General features: G+C 44.8%; 1 pseudogene; it reads left to right on the forward strand.

Moving 5' to 3' along the window:
• The first annotated feature begins 4200 nt into the window (after window positions 1-4200).
• LOC119339293 lies at window positions 4201-5363 on the forward strand (annotated as a pseudogene).
• Window positions 5364-5984: the final 621 nt, after the last annotated feature.

Raw genomic sequence — 5984 nt, forward strand, 5'->3', positions numbered from 1 at the left:
ATCATTGTGAGATAGTAAGATTCAGACATTGCAGGATGTCACCAAAAAGGTAGGGGGAGAGCAAGACGCCCTGACGAAGGTTGTTTTGACAATTTACCCACGCACCGGGATCCCCATTTAGCATGACCGCAATTTTTCGAGAGGCGGGCAAGGAGTTGACCTATTGAACACATTTCAGGGGAAACCCATGTGAGTAAGAAGCTGTAAAAAGAAGGGGGGGGGGCAAGCGATTGAATCAAAAGCCTTGCGAAAATCCAATTTAAAGATCACGGCGGGCGCTTTTCTGGTGTAGCAGCAATTAAGCAAGTCAGCTGGATAGATGAAGTTCTCAGCAATTGATCTGCCATTAGTGAATCCTGTTTGGTCATCGTGGATGAGCAGTGGGATAAGAGGCTTTAGACGGTTCGTTAGGAACTTTGCAATGGCCTTTAGAGGGCAATTTTGAAGGGAAATTGGTCGAAATTCATTTGCAGTTCTGGCAAGGGTATCCTTGGGGAGCAGAATCATGAATGTTCTGTTGAGATGTTCAACACCTATGGTCTGTTCGTGGAAGGCTTGGAAAGCGGGACAATGATTTCTTTAGTTGAGTGCTAATACTTTCGATAGAAGCCTGGTCCAAAATAGTCCGGACCAGGGCTAGCGTTTGTGTTAATTTGGAGGAAAGCATCATAAATTTCCTGATCTGAGAAGGGGTTGCCAAGCGTGAGAAGCTGTGTTAGAGTCTAGGGGTAAATATCATGGAGTGAGAAGATCCATCCATAGTTTGTGGGGGTCCCAATTTGGTCAAGATAGAAGGAGTTAAAGATGGAGGCCTTTTCATTGTGGGAGAAGAATTTAGAGCCATTGTGATCAAGAACCGTAATTTTGTTATGGCGGAAATGCTAAGAGGTGGAGACATGGATTTTTTTGTCTTCTCGTCTCATTCAACTGCAGATCGGACCTCTTCGCGTTGTTTCAAAAAGATAGTTTTTTGCCGAGTGGCTCGAAGGAGCGCATTGATGACTACAGATCGTAGCTTTTTTTCAGGGTTGGTAAGTTGCCTAGGTTCCTCAATAAAGTCGAGCAGGTCAGTGACAATTTTGCAATTTGATTCCTGGACATGCGCGTGCCTTAAGGTTCTAGCCCACATTTTAAGGGCAAAACGAATTTTTTTGTAACCAACGCAAGGCATGCAATTGGTGGGCCTTCTCCCGTGTTATGAGACCAGTGGTGCAATATGAGTCTTTGGCAAGCCGAGTTTAGGGCCCAAGAAGAGATTCAAAACAAAAAAGGTGGGAGGCAGGGATGTTTGTGGAGGAGAGCTCCTATTTGCCGCGCGCGGGCGGCAAATGGTCGAGCCTTCCCTCAAGGAAGAGCGCATGGGCCGGCCCATTAGGAGGAATTAGTCCTGGCCATCTCAGGCCCGGCCCTGTCGGCCCACCCAGGCCCGATCCTAAAATCTAGGGCCTAGGCCCGATGGGCTTGCCTGTGGGCCGGGCTTGGGCCTGAGTTTTGAGCCCACTAGCAGGACCTGGACGGGCTTGGGCTTGGCATATTGGCATTTTAAGGAAGAGGTCCGGCCCACGGCCCTAAGCCCTAAGGGCTTTTCAGGGCTTTTTACCAGATGGGCCGGGCTTGGGCTTGAAAAGTAGGGCCTGGGAGGGCCTGGGCCTCAGTTTTCTGTCGTGGGATTTTTTAGGCCCGGCCCAAGCCCGGCCCGGCCTGGCCCATGGCCAGATATAGGAGGAAACGAGCTCACACGTAAAAAAAAGAAACAAAAATTCATGTGCCCGCAAGAGTTCGAACTCACGACCTTCCTTTCTAGAGCTAGCATTGCTAACCGGCGGAACGCCATTCTGGTAATTTGAGGCGCCAATGTTTAAGTACAATACTCTGTTGAATCTTTTTTTTAAAGTACACATAAAATATTTTGTAATATCCGTTGAACATTTTGCGATATCCGTTGACATTTTCTTAAAATAAGCGGAATATTTTAAATAATACATGATGACCTTATTTTAATATACGATGAACATTTTTGAAAAAGATATGAATATATGTGCTGAACAATTTTCGGACACGTATTGAACATTTGTGAAAATACGTTGAACAATTTACGAATACACATTGAACATCGTGTAATATATTGATCAAAATTAAGAAACATACTGAACAATTGTATACTCATTGAAAAACCAAAACCAAAATAGAAAAAAAATCAAAAAATATATATACAGAACATTTTTTATATCCATTGAAAGTTTTAAATAATACACGATGAACATTTTTGAAACAATATGAAATATATGTGTTGAACAATTTTTGAATATGCATTCAACACTTAGTAAAAACGTTGAACAATTTCATAATATACGATGAACATTTTTGTAATACACGATGAACATTTTTATATGCAAAGGTGAACAGTTTTCATAATATACAATGAACATTTTTCTTAATACAATGAAATTTTTTGTAATACACGGTGAACATTTTATATAATACGCAAATAAAAAAGAAAACAGAAAAAGAAACAGAACAGAAAAATAACAAAATAATGTAAAAGAAAATGAAACAAAAAAGGAATCAAAACTGAAAAATAAAAAAACCGGAACAAAACTACAGAAAACCGGAGAAATAGTGAAAAACAGGAAGCAAAAAATCGCAGAAGAAAATGAGAAAAAAACCCTTCAGAAGCAGCGAAGGAAAACGGCACAGGAAATCGTAAGTGGGCCGGCCCAAGTGGGGACTCGCTTCAGCGAAGGTGCAGCTCCTGGACGCTCACGCGTGTCATATAGGATCCACCTTGTGGAGACGTTTAGGACTAGGGGGACATGGTCAAAAATGTATCGTGTAAGGGAGGCAAGTGAAGAATTTGGGAAAAGATCCCCCCAAGGGAGATTGAAGAAAGTTCTGCCTAGACGTTCAAGCGTGGGTCTTAATCTATTGTTTTTCACTGTCGAATGTTGTCCATCTCCTATTCTTGTTTGAAGGATTTTCAACGTGATTTACGAGCAATTGGTTGCCAGCGTTTTCCCACCGTTTGATGTATCTTGGAATTGTGGAATCTTATAATTTTTAAACATGCTATGTATGTAGTCTGTATGAGTTTGATTGATTGTTATTTTCGCTCATAGCTTCTGGCCATCATTTTCGTTGTTTGTGCTCCTAGTTAGTTGAGGTCTAAATAATTGGATGGGAAAAAAAGAGCATATGGGAATGAGAAATCTAAGCTCGTGGTTTCTCTACCAGACTCAGTTAATTACCTGATCGAATCGGATATGTTTGTTCTAGGTTGTTTGCCAATCTTGGCATCCAATGGCTTGGCAGAATGAACATCAATAACTAAAAAAAATTGTACATCAATGTTGCCCAAACTTTTTTAGGTCCAAAATATTATTGGGCTTTAATAAGGCCCACTTAGTCTTATCTGTTAGATTGCCTATATAATATACGTGCTCTGGTGTATTGCAATGCACCTTAAAATTTCCCCTTTTTTTAACAATGTAACTGTGCTTTTTTTTACGGGCTTGCTAAAAAATCAGTCGACTGAGATTTAACCAAGTCTCAGTCGACCATGCAACATTTTGTCCCAACGTTTGCAACTTTTTTTTCTATGGTTGCAGCATCCGTCTTGTTGGTTGTACTAGCATGTTGTCCCTCATCGATTGTAGCACAATGTCTCACCGTTTGTAGCATCCGTCATTGATGGTTGTAGCATTTCAGTCACACCGGTTGCAGCATCAATCGTCATTGCTTGCAAAAATGTCGCAACATTTTTCAACATCGGTTGTAGCATCTAGCTGTACCGCTTGCAGCAAAAAGACTGTGATGACGTCACTCGACTGAGACTTCGTTAAGTCTCAGTGGACTAAGTTCTAGATAGACCCTTTTTTTTAGATACTACTGGAAAGTATTTCAAACGGGGGAGAAGACCAAACGAACCCAAGTTCTGTGAATTTGGAGTACTTCACACGAGAACGGTGATTGTTGGTATTCTTCATTGATTGATCGCTGCTGATCACCTGTTCATTTCCGATTCCCGATCAACGCCCATCAATTTTGCATGCCTCTTTTCCCGATGGGACACTCGCTCGCTGGCTTTAAGTGCAGCCCGGTATAAATTGCTCCCCTTCTCCCACATCATTCCTCAGGGCAAAAAACACTCGATTTCACTGCGAAGGATCAGACTGAAAGTACACCTCCCCTTCCCCCGCCACCATGGAAAACACCGGCACAAAGCTCACCGGGGCTGCTCGCTTGGTGCGGTGGCTCAAGGTCGAGGGCTACAGCGCGGCCACGGCCATGTGCACCGCCACCAACACGAGGGAGCCCGTCTTCGACGGTTGCATCAAATCCAAATGGAACGTCGGCGGGTACCAGTGGGAAACCAGTCTATACCCCGCGACGCTGGTGTTCGGCACCGGCTACGACGAGCCGCGGTTCATCAAGGACGCCAAGCCCAAGACGTGGAAGGAAAAAATGGCCTGGGACAACACAAAGTGGGTTGCCGTCAAGCTTGTCTACCTCGGTGAGCGCCTGGCGCGCAACCTGAAGGTCAGCCTGGGCTGCCGTCTGGTGGATCCAATGGGGTTACGTGATCCGCTGGAGGAGAAGCACGTGTCGCGCATATTCGAGGGCCGTGGGGAGTGCTCGCCTCCGGTGGTGATCAAGCTCATCGAGAGGCGAGATCTGGAAGCATCGCTGTATCTCAGGGGTGATTGCCTGGCCGTGCAGTGCACCATCACGGTGCTCGAGGAATTGCCGGTTGCAACCTTCCCGCCCATGGATGTGCACGTGACGGTGCCACCTTCGAACCTGCGCCAGAACCTCCTCGAACTCCTGCGTAGAGGGACTGGCGCCGACGTCACGTTTCTTGTCTCCGGCGAGTCTGTTGCCGCGCACAAGAACATACTCGCGTCGAGGTCTGCGGTTTTCATGGCCGAGTTCTTTGGAGGAATGAAGGAGAAGTGCTCGCACCTTGTGGAGGTCAAGGATATGGAGGCTGCAGTGTTCAAGGCCATGCTTCACTTCATCTACACCGATGAAGCACCTGAACTTGACCAGGAGAAAGGGGCCGTGACCACGATGGCTCACATCTGCTTGCGGCTGCTGACAGGTACGCACTGGACAGGCTCAAGCTGATTTGCGAGGTCAAGCTCTCTCGTGGCATCTCCGTGCACACGGCAGCGACGACTCTCGCATTAGCCGAGCAGCACAACTGTTCGCAGCTCAAGGCCAAATGTGTCGACTTCATCCTGAGCACTCCTGCAATTCGTGATGCCGTTCTGGCGACGGAGGGGTATAAGCACCTGGCAATAAGCTGCCCTTCTGTGATGACTGACCTTCTCAAGTCTGCCCATGCGACTGGGAGAAAGAGTTGAAGGATGCATAATGCATAGTCTCTGATTGTGGTAATCTCGCATGCATATGGTCCATCAAAAGGAACGGAGCGTAATGTGTCCCATCTGTATGTGCTATGGTCCAGTCTCTGTTTTTGTTTCATTTTCTAAGACAATTCCAATGCTTCGTTTTGTTCATGAGATCAAGGATTTAATCCTTTATTTATGTCATATTTGGTCAAGATTTGGCGTCTCTATCTCGCTCTTGTGCTTGTCAATATTGTCAAAAGGTGATACCTGTGCGAGCATATTTGGAAATAGCCTTCTGTTTCGGTGGTTTTAATTGCAGACATTATTCACTCCCCTGCAGCAGCATATCGCTCTGTTTAATAACCTGGAGTTCCAAACACCATGTGAAATATTTGTACTCATTATCTTATTTGCACAGCAGGATGGTTTACAGTATGGCAATTTTGAACCGTATGAAAAGTGGAGGAAACATAAAAATAGAAATTTGGTGACATTATTCATCCATTTGATTTGGCGGAATAGTGTATATGAGAGTTTTGCTTCGGTACACCCCCTTTAAAAGTTTGCATGAATCTTAAAGTTACTTAAAAAGGCTATTACCATATTAACCTAGTGATCAGATTGATTTGGATA

The sequence above is a fragment of the Triticum dicoccoides genome, chromosome 7B (genome assembly GCF_002162155.2).
Source record: "Triticum dicoccoides isolate Atlit2015 ecotype Zavitan chromosome 7B, WEW_v2.0, whole genome shotgun sequence".
Taxonomy (NCBI): domain Eukaryota; kingdom Viridiplantae; phylum Streptophyta; class Magnoliopsida; order Poales; family Poaceae; genus Triticum; species Triticum dicoccoides.